Below are 13,492 nucleotides of genomic sequence, written 5' to 3' on the forward strand. Positions count from 1 at the left end.
TTTTCCTTCCTCAGATGCCCCACATTTCAAGTGACCCAAGGATCCTCTGTGGGGGTGCTCAGCATGCCCCTCCTGGGATCTTGAGGGTCTCTTCTCTGGAGCCCTTGATCCCAGCCTCAGCTGTGGGGTGCACCCAGTCTGCTGAGGGAGGCTGGGCCCCAGGCCTTCCTCTTCAGGCTCCACCACCAGCTGCCCAGTTGGCCCCCAGTATTCCTCCAGGGAATGCTTTCATCAGGCCAGAGGTGGCCTCCATGGAGAGAGGTCCTCCTTCCACCCAATCCAAGGATGACTCCTGTAAGCCCAAGAGTGTTTACCAGAACTTCTGATGTTGGAAGTGCTTCAAATCCCTGGCCCAGAGGCACATTCACCTAAGTTCTGATGCTGAAGCTCTTTCCTGCTTTCTCATGTGAGTGGCTTCCTCTTGGAGACACATCTGTTTTGCACCATTCAGATACAGAGGACTAGGGATGGATACCCCAGGCTAATGTCTCCAGAATTTCTTGACAGTCGGTCATGAGGAGAGATGATATATTTCTGGTTTTGAGTGATTTTCAGGTGTCTTATCTCAATTAATACCTTCCTAACTTGCATATATAAAGAACTCCTATATCTTGAAAATAAAAAGATAAACAACACATTTAAAAAAATGTGAAAAAGATTTAAAGAGACACTTTTCCAAAGAAGAAATAGAAATGGCTAAAAAGCACATGAAAAAATGCTCCAAATGTCTAGCTATCAGCAAAATGCAAATCAAAACTACAATGAGATACCATCTTACTCCCATAGGATTGGCAGCTATGAAAAAAACAGAAGACTACAAATGCTGCAGAGGATGCAGAGGAATGGAAACACTCATCCCCTGCTGGTGGGAATGCAGAAGGATCCAACCATTCTGGAGGACAGTTTGGTGGTTTCTCAAAAAACTAACCATAGATTTGCCATATGACCCAGCAATTCCACTGCTGGGTATATATCCAGAAGAACTGAAAACAAGGACACAAACCGATTCATGCACACCAATGTCCACTATCGCCACAGTTGGAGTCAGCCCTAATGCACATCAACAGATGAATGGATAAATAAAATGCAGTACATGCATACAATGGAATACTACTCAGCTTTAAGAATACAGTACAAACACACGTGTTAACATGTATGAATCTTGAGAAACTTATGTTGAGTGAAGCAACACAGGTATTGAAGGACAAATACTACATGACCTCAATGATATGAAATAAGTAAACAAAGCTGCCTCAGAGAGCTTGAGACTGGATGATAGGCTTACAGGAAATCGGGGGGTAGAGGAAGGATGTAAGCTGACACCTACATGGGTGAACTCTATGATAAGCTGGAGGTAAGTATTTATACAAGTAAGGGATAAAATGGGGGCATAGGATTACCTTTGGGTGGGGCTTTGCAGGCTTAAGGGGGGCTAGGGATGGGCAGATGGGTAATATTGTCCAAGAAATTGGGGGGAGGTGGGGCAACATATGAACATAGAAGATTGTCAGGTATTTGGTTGAGAGTATAATGCTGAGAAAACCTTTTCAAAAATGTAATAAGGAACGTTACCTGTTTAAGTTGCTTCAAGGGGATAATCTGATGCAGGACAGGCTCCTAGGGAATATGTGAATGCTCATTTTGCTATAGTGGGTTACATCATTGGAAAGAGACCCAAATAATGAGAGTGAAGGTATACCTACATCCTGGGGAGGACTGATGCCATCAAATAGAGGGAACTGTATCTCTCAAGAGAAATGGTGGCTCCCTGGGCTTAGGGCAGTTGAGCATGTCAAGCCCTCAACAGTGTTGCAAGTATCTCTAAACATGGCCCTTCAAGCAATGAAGATTGTCTGTCACTGTGGGCCTTAAGGGGAGGGGGAAAAGGGTATTGAATAGATGGAGCTAATGTAACTGTGTGGGCAATAGAAGTGTTTCACAAGGGTATGTAAGGATGGATATAAGACATGTAAAATTACACCAAAAATGTATAGGGGCTGATAGGCTAAAATGTAAATAATAATGTAAAACATAAGATAACTAAAAATTTAGAGAATTGGTGTAGAATAAAATATAAACCACAACGTAAACACAAATGTTACCTTGTTTGAAAGCTATTGTCTCAATATCTGTACATCAGTTTCAGAATATATAGTATGAATATGTAAAAAGATTATTGCTGTGGAAGGGAAAAGGTTTTATGTTGGATATGTGGGAGTACTGTATATGGTATATATGAATTACTGTGATCTAAAACTCTTGTGAATATAAGCTTAATAATTAGAAAACAGAAAAGAAAAAGATAGGACATAGACACTGAGGAAAAGATGCAAGTAGTTGCCTTGCCAAGCTGCATACAGGTCAACACTTATTGCAGTGATGGAAGGCAAAACATCAAAAACAAAGCTTTTGCATTTTTAAATTTTTTGATACCCCAATTTGTTTTTACCTTAATTTTTCCAAGTTAATATGTATCCTATATCTAACCTTTAAACTCATCGCTATATTCCATTTTACTTATAAGCGAACCTGGCAACATATTGGGCTTCACTTTTCAGGAAGTTTTGGATCACAGAGAGGTTCAACAATGGCAGCAGAGGAATACTGGTGTGGGATGTTATTGACAAGGGACACACGGTTGGCAGGGAGTTCTAGAGGGCATATATCCAGGGTACACAAAAATGTCTGGATATTTTCATAGTGGATACAATTAAAAACAACTGAGGGAGTGCTGAGTTCCTAGCCAGGGGAGCTCTATCACAGTCCCTAAAGGGACAGCAACAATCCCCTAAGTGAACGGCAAAACCAAAAAAGAAGGAAGGTCCAACAATTAGCCCTTGATACTAATGAATATGCTTGTGAGTATGTGTACCTGAAATAAGAAAAAGGCCTAGAGCTGCAGGGTGCCTAAGGGTTACCTCCTGAGAGCCTCCATGTTGTTCAAAGGTGGCCAGTCTCAAAGCCAAACTCAGCATATAAATATGTTGCCTTTGCCTCAGCGTGAGACATGACTCCCAGGGATGAGCCTCCCTGGCACCGAGGGATTACTACCAAGTACCAGCTAATGATTTAACTAGAAAATGACCCTGAATACAAGGGTCAACTTGGTCCAGCAGAATATCTCAGTCTACATATAATACCAGGAGTTAAAAATGCTTTTTGACCTGAATCAAGGGGGAAATGGAAAGGACAAATGAGTTTACATGGCTATGAGTCTCCAAAAAAGAGCTGGGAGGTTATCAGAGGGTTTGCCCTTATGCACACCTGAGCAGAGTCCCAGAGACAGATAAAGTAGATATAACCCCAGGTACTGGTTCTTCTGAGGATGACAGAGACCCACAGGTTCTATGGTCATGGCAGATGGAGTTCAGTGCCATGTTAGTGGGCCCTTCTTTGGAGTTGGTGTTTCTATGTGATGGAGCTAGACTAAGGTGTGATCTTTTTTCACAAGTCTTTCCTGTTATGTTTACCAGAACTGTAGTTGGTGCTGGGGTTTAATATATACCCGGAGGATCTGAATCTCTGGACTGACCATATGATAGCCAGGCCCTGAGCCTCAACAGACTTTAGCTCCTACACTCTGGTTTATTGGACTTACCCCACTCAGCCAAAATGGAGTTGAAGAAGGTCGACCACCACACCATAGAGCCAAGAGTGCCTGCAACTGAAAGCAGGATTGCATCCAGCATCCATGTGGAATCTAAGCCCCCTCTTGATATAGATGTGGAATGGACACAACCAATCCAAGGTCCACAGGATGAAGGAATAGAATATGGATTAAAGTGGACTTACTGATAATCTATTCATGAACTATTGTGATAAGGAATCAAAGAAAATGTGGCATTGGTGTGGAGAAAGTGGCCATGGTGGCTGCTGGGTGTGGGGGAATGGAGGAAGAGATGAGACGTGGAGGCATTTCGGGACTTGAAGTTGTTCTTGGTGGTGCTGCAGGGAAAATTACCGGACATTGTATGTCCTCCCATGGCCCACAGGATGAAACGTGGGAGAGTGTGGGCTATGATGTGGACCATTGACCATGAGGTGCAGCGATGCCCAGAGATGTACTCACCAAATGCAATGGATGTGTCATGATGATGGGGGAGAGTGTTGCTGTGGGGGGAGTGGTGGGGTGGGGGTGGTAGGGGTGAATGGGGACCTCATATTTTTTGAATGTAATATTTTTTTAAATGAATAAAATATATATATATAAAGACAAATGACCCAATTAAAAATGGGCCAAAGACATGAATAGACACTTGCCCAAAGAAGAAATACAAATGGCAAAAAAACATATGAAAAAGTATTCAATGTCAGAGAACTAAATGTTGGAAAGAATGTGGATAGAAACACTTATTCACTGTTGTTGGCAATGCAGAATGTAGAGCCACTGTGGAGTTCAGCAGTTCCTAAAGAAGTTGAATATATATTTCCCACATGACCTTGCAATACCACTATGGGGTATATACACAGAGGAACTGAGAGCTGTGAGAGCAGTGGCATGAAGAGACATCTGCACATCTATGTTCACAGTGGTATTATTCACAATTGCCAGAAGCTGGAAACAACCAGCTTTACTTATCAACTGATAAATGGATAATCGAACTGTGGTATATTCACACAATGGAACATTACGCATCTGTAAGAAGAAATGAAGTCATAACATTGACAACATTGATGAACCTGGAGGACAGTATGTTGAGTGAAGCAAGCCAGACAGAAAAGGACAAATACAGGAAAATTGCATTACAATGAACTAAAGTATTGTGTAATATAGTGTATGATTCCATTTATATAAAATGTAAATAGAAATCAATTTATAGATGAAAAAAAAAAGTATTTGTGCAAAATAAGCCAGAAAGGGGAGCTGCGGACAACAAAGAAAGCACAGAAAGATTGAGGGGTGGTGGATTTTTTTGTTTGTTTTTTATTATTATCACTGAGATAATGAAAATGCTCTAATGATGACTATAGTGTCTGGATATCTCCAGAATCCTCAGGAGCCCTGAAATTTGGGATAGTACCTACTTTGGCAGGCAGTAAGATCCTGCTGAGATGTGCAGAAACTCACTTTGAAGTTTCTTAGCTTTATAAACTCATTTGTCTTGACCTTTACCCCCTTTTGGTCAAGGGCTTTTTCCAGTTGCATTGCTAGTTGGTGCTTGGTAATAATCCCTTGGTGCCAGACAGGCTCATCCCCAGGATTCATGTCCTACACTGGGGGAAAATAATGTATTTATACACTGAATTTGGCTTAGAGAGAGGCCACATTTGAGCAAAAAGGAAGCTCCCAGAAGGCAACTCTTAGTACCCTATAATACTAGGCTAGGTTTCAATTTTAAGAGTAAAGGTTCTGGACTTGGCCCAGTGGTTAGGGCATCCATCTACCACATGGGAGGTCCATGGTTCAAACCCTGGGCCTCCTTAACCCATGTGGAGCTGGCCCATGAGCAGTGCTGATGCGAGCAAGGAGTGCTGTGCCACGCAAGGGTGTCCCCCCGCGTAGTAAGGAGAGCCACCCAGCATGAAAGAAAGTGCAGTCTGTCTAAGAATGGCACCACCTACACAGAGAGCTGACACAACAAGATGACACAACAAAAAGAGACACAGATTCCAGTGCCGCTCTCAACAGAAGTGGACAAAGAAACAAGACGCAGTAAACAGACACAGAAAAGAGACAATTGGGGTGGGGGGGAGGGGAGAGAAATAAATAAATAAATAAATCTTAAAAAAAAAAAGAAAAAGAGTAAAGGTTCTTACAGTCATCAATATCAAAGACCCATAAGTAGACCATCTTCCTTCACTAGTCATTGCCCCTGTATTTGGGGGATTCTTGCTTTCCTATTAGAGAATGTGGCAGAGCTCCCCAGGATGGGAATTGGATATTCCTTCAATTATATGAGTCTCCACCCACCATGGCAATGCCCCATGAACATCTGAACACATTTATATGCCTTTTATGTATGCCCAGGTGAGCTTCCTCCTATTTATTCCCCATCGCTGACACCCCATACAAATGATCACCCCCTGCCACAGATAGAAAACCACAACTGCTGGACAGGAAGTAGAGAGAAATGAACAGTTAGTTATTCACTGTTGGTGGGAATGCAGAATGGTACAGCCCCTGTGGAGGACCACTTGGCAGTTCCTAAAGAAGTTGAATATAAACTTGCTACATGACCCTGCAATATCACTACTAGGTATATATCCAGAAAAACTAAGAGCACTAACACCAACAGACTTCTGTACACCAAAGTTCACTACAGCAGTATTCACGATTCCAAAAGTTGGGAAAAACCCAAGCGTCCATCAACTGATGAATGGGTAAATAAATTGTGGTGTATTCACATAATGGAATATTACATAGCTGTAAAAAGTGAAGTTGTAAAGCATATGACAAGCATGAATCTAGAGGACATTATGTTGAGTGAAGCAAGCCAGACACAAAAGGACAAATACTGTATGATTGTGTGACTATGAACCAACTATATTGTGTAACATATTGTTTGATTCAAAAAAATTTATATGTATCCAGTACATTTATTTGAGAAATGGTATCTTTATCCAACAGTGTTTTCTTTTTCTTTTTAAATTATTGTTTACATATTCAATTATTAAATGTACAAAATAAAGTTTTTAAAAAAGTGAGGTTACACTAAGAGTTGAAAATCAGAGACTTTAAAATGTGATCCTTTACTCAAGAAAAATAAACACCAAAAAAAAGAGACATAGAAACCAAGCTTTTTTTAGCATAATAAAACCGTGTGTGAAATATATGAATATGGATAAAGTTGAATATATGCCTATTTTCTTTGAAATTGAACAAATGTATGTTAACAAAAGATGGTAATATAATATCACTTATGCTAAGTGAAGAAGCCTGACACAAAGTACTACATATTGTGATCCCATTTATATAAAAGGTGAATATAAATTAATTTATAAAGTTGAAGTTCAGTTAGTAGTTATATAGGGCTGGGGAGGACTGCTAAGGGGTATGCATTTTTTCTAGAGTACTGGAAATGTTCTAAAATTTTTGATGGTGAGGAATGCATAATATTGTGATAATACTAAAAGTCACTGATTATACACTTCAGATAGATAGTATGGTATATGAATATATCTCAGTAAAACTTAAGTAGATAATTGTGTAAGAACAGCAAAAAAAAAATAGCAGCGGTTCAGCAGGGGAAACAAAGATCAAGGGGTGAGGAATTTCCTTATTAATTAATTTTTATTTATTATTATTCAAATAATGAAAATATTCTAATGATGGTTGAGGTAATGAATACACAACTATGTGATTATACCAAATACCACTGGTTGTGCACTTTTTTTGGTTGTACATTTTAAAACGAATTGTTGTTTTATTAATGTATACCAATAAAGTTGATTTGTTAAAAACATATAAGCATGTATCAATAAAATTAATTTGTTTTTTTTTAAAAAAGAAAAACACTTCTAATCCTCATCCAAAGATTTCATTGTTAAGGTTTTGATATAAAACCTCCCCAGATTTTTCCACTGAGCAACATTGTATTCCTCCTCGTCACACTTAGGATCGGCTGAGTGACAGTGCGTTAGGAGAATGGCACAGTCATCTGTGCCCAGCAGCTCTGTCTGGCTTTCCCCCTTCCAGGGTGGCAATCCTGTGAAAACCACCTTCAGAAGCTCAGGGGGAAGCGCAGGGGTCAAAAGAAGGGGGTGGGGGTGAGGAGGTCCAGCACATCTGTCTTAACTAGAGCAGCTGCTCCCCAGCTCTGAACTGCTTCCCTGGAATGGAACCAACTCTTCTAAGAGGCTGAGAACAGTAAGCGCAGAGGCTTCCTCTGCAGCCGGCTCCTTTAAGGTCAGCTGGGTGACGGCTCTTGGCAGACACAGCAGGGCTAGAATGGTGTCCCCAAGGCACCTGGGTCACCCCCTCTGCCAAGCAGAGGTGCCCTGGAGCTCCTGAAATGCTCAGCACAGCCCTGGGCTCCCTCAGCAGCCCCTAGTAGGTGCCCTTTCCCACTCTGTGCAGTGCACCCTAGCAGGCACCCAAATCCGGTGGCCCCTGTTGGCCAGCCAACCTCCTCCGGCCCTCGCAAGCTAGCATCTTAGCAAGACACACAAACCATTTCCACCCAGCATCACTCCAACAAATGAAAGTTTTAAGAAAAGCTTTAACCACTACCAAAAGGAAAAGCCTCCCTGGGGCCATATGGAGCTCTGAGGAAGGCCCTGGCTCAGGCTGTCCCAGGGCGTCCAGGGCAGCACAGCCAGGAGGGGTGCGGTGGAAGTGGGCTCCTAGACCACAGACCTCGCCTGCCGCGTGTACTCCCGGAAAGCAGAAAGGAGTAAAACGGGAGGAAGAGAGAAAATGAAAGTCTCAAGTGGCTCACCAGGGCTTGGATCCAAAGAATGCAAAAGCCTATGATGAGGAAGGGCGCCACCCGCAGACCTCTGGGTTGGATTCACACTTTTAGTAGTAAACTGTTGAGGTCCCTGCAAAACTCCCGGGCTGGGCAGAAACCTGCCCCCAAGCCCCTCCCAGGAGAGGGCCCATTCCTTGTGCTCCCTGAGGGCACACACCTGGTGTCAGCCCTGCTCCCCGCCCCCTGGGCCTTCCCAGGGCCCCTCCCCAGGGAGGCAGATCAGTTCCCCTGTAAATATCACGCTGTGGGCAGGCACCAGCTGGCCCTATTCCGGAAGGGGGGCGGGGCGGAGAAGAAAGAGAAGCAGCCTGGGCCTGGAGGCAAATGTGAAGTGGAGGGCCTGGGAAGGGAGAGCTGAAAGGGGAGGCCCCCAGGAACCTGGGAGGGTAGGCAGGGAGGGCAGGGGGCAGGGCTGCAGGTTGGACACGGGGAAACAAGGGGAATGTGGGGAGGGAGGGGGGTTGTGGGGAGGGAGGGGGGCTGTGGGCAGAGGAGGGGCCATGGGGGGAAGAGGGATGGGGAGGAAAGGGATAGTGTGGAAGGAGGGACCAGGAGGAGGCGGGACTGAGGGGGAGGGGCCATGGGGGAGGGACCATGGTGGGAAGGAGGGACTGCGGGGGGAGGGACCCTGGGGCAAAGGATGGGGGAGGAGGGACAGTGGGGGGGTAAATTTTGAAGGGGATGAGGAAACGTGTTGGGGGGATAGTGGGGGGTGGGAAGGGACCAAGACTGGGGACAGGTCCGTTTGGGGGGAGGAGGGACCGTGGGCAGAGGGCCCCTGGGGGGAGGAATAGTGAGGGGGAGGGGCCATGGGGACAGAGGGCCCCTGGGGGAAGGAATAGTGGGGGGGGAGGGACCATGGGGGTAGGGAAAGAGGGGGAGGAGGGCCCGTGGGGGAAGTATGGGCCGCCTACCCCCTGGGCCGCGGGACTCTTATTCTGACTCGGCCCCCCCCCAGTCCCGCCGCGGTGGACCCCCGAAAGGCCCCCGCCCGCCCCGCGCCGCCCGCGGAAACAGCCCCCACACGGCCCGCCCGTCTGGTCCCCCCCGGCCCCGAAGGACCCCGCCCCCCGCAGGCGAGGCAGCAGGACCTCCGTGGGCGCGGGACGGGCGCCCCTCACGCGGCAAGGGGGCTCGCTCGCCCTCGTCTGCGCCTAGGGGCCCCGCCTGCGCCCGCCCGACGCCACGTGGGGCCCAGACTTACCGCTGCGCGGGCGGGACACGGGGGTCCCGAGGGCGGGCGAGCGCTCCCCGCAGCGCCCCGTGCGCCCCGACACCGCGTCCCTCCTGCCCTCGGGCTCGCAGGGGTGCCGCGGGAGCGCGCAGCAGGTCCGCGGGGCGCGCTCCCAACCGCCGCCAGCTGTTAAAGGGGCCGCCGCGCGGGGGCGGGCGGGACTAGAGAGCCTGAGAGCCCGAGGGCCAATCAGGTCTGGACCGGTTCCCCGACTCCGCCCCCGAGGGGGCGTGGCCGTCTCCCTGACGGACAGCGCCCAGCAGCCAGTGGACGCGCGGTCCGACTGGCGCTAAGGAGGGCGATCTCCCCCTACGCCGTGAGGGCGGCTCCTGACTGCTGGGCAGGGGATCCCCGGAAGTGGGGGTGTCCCCACCCACAGTGCACCAGAGGCGGCCTGGGCCCGGGCGTGGGTCACCGAGGCCGGCTGCTTGGAGCTGCTGGAAGCGCGGTGTGAGGGGCCTCTGGCCCGGTGCAGCCGAGCCCGGCCCCGAGCGAGGCTGTCGTCCCTGCTCCTTTCTCCCGGAGCTGGGGGCTGGCTCCTCTGAGGAGCTTGAGGAGTGCTGGCCCCTGGCCTGCGTTCTGGGGAGAATTTATTTCCCAAATTTATTTTATTCGTACATGTTAATAAATCATACAATACATCCAAAGAATACAAGCAACGGTATTTGGTATATCAGAGTTGTGCGGGCATCATTTCATCATTGGGAGTGCATTATCATTATATCAATAAGAATAAGCTAAAAAGAAACAAACTTCTTCACCCCTCACTCTCTCTGTTCCCCTGCCTTACAGAGCTGCTATTTCTGGCCATTCTAGCACAATTATTTATTTATTTAGTCGTTTTATTCAGACATACTCACATACCATAACATCTATCTTAAGTGTAGAGTAAGTGGCTTTTAGTATAATCCCAATGTTGTGCATTCATCATCACAAAAACTTTTAGAATTATTTCATTACTCCACACCCCTTAGCATACCTTCCCTAGCCATCCATAACCACTAATCAAAGGTCACCTTTATAAATTGATTTATATTTACATTTTATATCAATGGAATCATGAAATATCTTTTTACCTTTATTTTGTACATTTAATAATTGAAAATATAAACAATAAATAATTAAAAGAAAGTACATTTGAATAAAAGCATAATTTTCTCAAGTGTCCTGAATACATATAAATTTTTTTTGAATCATATAATATGTTACACGATGTATTTAGTTCTTAATAATGCAATCATACAGTATTTGTCCTTTTGTGTCTGGCATGCTACACTCAACATGTCCTCCAGGTTCCTCCATGTTGTCAAATATTTTATAACTTCATTTCTCCTTGCAGCTGCATAATATTCCATCGTGTGTATATACCACAGTTTCTTTAGCCATTCATAGGTAGATAGATATTGGGTTTGTTTCCAACTTCTGGCAAGTTTGGATAATGCCTCTATGAATATAGGTGTGCAGATGTGGTTCACACCACTGCCCGCAGTCCTTCTTGGTACTTTCTTTAAGTATGCACATACCCACAGTATTAGTCAGCCAAAGAGGTGAATTACTGGGGCTTCTCCTGGCTTCCAGAGGAAATCTCGTTCTGAATGGGAGTTTCTAGCCAGGGTCTTCCAGCAGCCATTTTGGGGGCACCGAAGGACACGTGTTTAATGGTGGCAGCTTTCTTCCAGGTTCCAGATCCACTATTAATTCCCTGTTTCACTAGACTGCCTCAGATTGCCACATGTGCAGCCTTAAAGCCAAGGAGCCATAAGCCATACTGAAGCCCTAACTCAGAGGGAACCAACTGTGTTTCAGAAGCAGTGCTGGTTAGCATAGATTTTGGATAAAGAGTGTTACATGGTAAAATGACTATGTGAACAGAGAAGAAAGGAGAAAAAGTTTTGACTTACTTCCCCATATTCATTGTCACATGACAAAACACAGCCGTGTTCAGTATATCGTAGCAGTGTTTTCAGATTCAGTTTGGGTCATCGTCAACATTATTCAATTATTCTATGTTAGTGAGATGTCCCTAATTCCACAGAAATCTGAAACATTTTTTATGCACAGGGACTATTTCTTTATAATTTTTTTTTAGTTTTTAAAGAAGCTTTAGATTACATAAATGTTACATAAAAATGTAAGGAATTCCAATATGCCCCACTCTGTTCACCTCCCATATTTTCCCACATTAACAGCATCCTTCACTAGTGTGGTACATTTGTTAAAATTGATGAACCCATACTGAAGAATTGCTGCTAACCATGCGCTGAAGTTTACAATATAGTTTACACTTTGTCCTGCATAATTTTGTAGGTTATGACAAAATATACAATGGCCTGTATTCATCACTGCAATGCCATGTAGGATAATACCAATGTCCCAAAAATGCCCCTAAATTCCACCTATTCTTCCCTCTCCCCTCTTCAGAACCTTTGGTGGCCATTGCCTTTACATCAATGAAAACAGTTCTTCAATTGCTAGAATAATAAGTCTTAGAATAATAATGAGTCTATTTTAGTCCATTGTTCATTCAATACCAATCAAAATTCCAACAGCCTACTTTACAGAACTAGAAAAGGCAATTACCTAATTCAATTTGAAGGGAAAGTATATGTGAGAAACCAAAAGCATTCTAAAAAAGAAGAGAGACAGGGAGGAATTACTCTGCTTGACCTTGAAACATTACAGAGCTACAGTTGTCAAACAGCATGATACTGGCTTAAAGGTAGACACATCAATCAGTGGAATAGAATTGAAAGTCCAGAAATAAACCATCATCTCTATGGCCAAATGGTTTTTGACAAACCTACCAAATCCATGTTAATGAAACAAAACAGTCTCAGCAACAAATGATGCTGGGAGAACTGGAAATCTATAATGAAAAGAATGAAAGAGGACACCTATCTCACTCCCTATACAAGAATCAACTCAAAATGGATTAAAGACCTAAATATAAAAGATAGGACCATAAAACTACTAGAAGAAAATGTAAGGAAACATCTTCAAGACCTAGTGATCAGTGGTAGTTTCTTGGACCTCACATCCAAAGCACACAAACAAAAGAAATCATAGATAAATAGGACCTCCTCAACATTAAACACTTTTGCACCTCAAAGCACTTTGTCAAAAGGGTGAAAAGGCAGCTGACTTAATGGGAGAAAATATTTGGAAATCATATGTCTGATAAGCATTTAGTCTCCAGGATATATAAAGAGGTGTTACAACTCAACAATTAAAAGACAAATGACCCAATTAAAAAATGGGCAAAAGATTTGAATTGACATGTGTCCAAAAAAGAAATACAAATGGCAAAAAAAAAAACCACACACACATGAAAAAATGCTCAACGTCACTAATAATTAGGAAAATGCAACTAAAAACTACAATAAGGTATCATTTCACACCTATCAGAATGGCCAGTATTAAAAAGACAAAGAACTAAAGTCATGGAGAGGATGTGAAGATAGGAACACTTATTCATCAGTGGGAATACAGAGTGGTACAGTCACTGTGGAGGACTGCTTGGCAGTTCCTAAAGAAGTTGAATATAGGGAAGCAGACTTGGCCCAATGGATAGGGCATCCATCTACCACATGGGAGGTCGGCAGTTCAAACCCTGGGCCTCCTTGACCCATGTGGAGCTGGCCCACATGCAGTGCTGATGTGTGCAAGGAGTGCCCTGCCATGCAGGGGTGCCGCCCCATGTAGGGGAGCCCCATGCACAAGGAGAGCACCCCATGTGCAAGGAGTGTGCCCTGTAAGGAGAGTCACCCAGTGTGAAAGAAAAGTGCAGCCTGCTCAGAAATGGCACCACACACATGGAGAACTGATGCAGCAAGATGACACAACAAAA

At 44.7% G+C, this 13,492-nt stretch overlaps 1 long non-coding RNA gene across 4 annotated transcripts in view; it reads right to left on the bottom strand.

The window, feature by feature from the left end:
* Positions 1-9,721, bottom strand: part of LOC131277393 (uncharacterized) — a 72,171-nt gene extending 62,450 nt beyond the window's left edge. Inside the window, exon 1 of one of the 4 annotated variants that reach the window (XR_011648139.1) lies at positions 369-651. This is a non-coding gene — a long non-coding RNA (uncharacterized lncRNA). Of the gene's footprint in view, positions 1-314; positions 652-9,615 lie in introns of those variants that run through there. The other 3 variants (XR_011648137.1, XR_011648138.1, XR_011648136.1) reach the window with 3 other exon arrangements.
* Positions 9,722-13,492: the final 3,771 nt, after the last annotated feature.

This window comes from Dasypus novemcinctus (assembly GCF_030445035.2).
Source record: "Dasypus novemcinctus isolate mDasNov1 chromosome 11 unlocalized genomic scaffold, mDasNov1.1.hap2 SUPER_11_unloc_4, whole genome shotgun sequence".
NCBI classification, from domain to species: domain Eukaryota; kingdom Metazoa; phylum Chordata; class Mammalia; order Cingulata; family Dasypodidae; genus Dasypus; species Dasypus novemcinctus.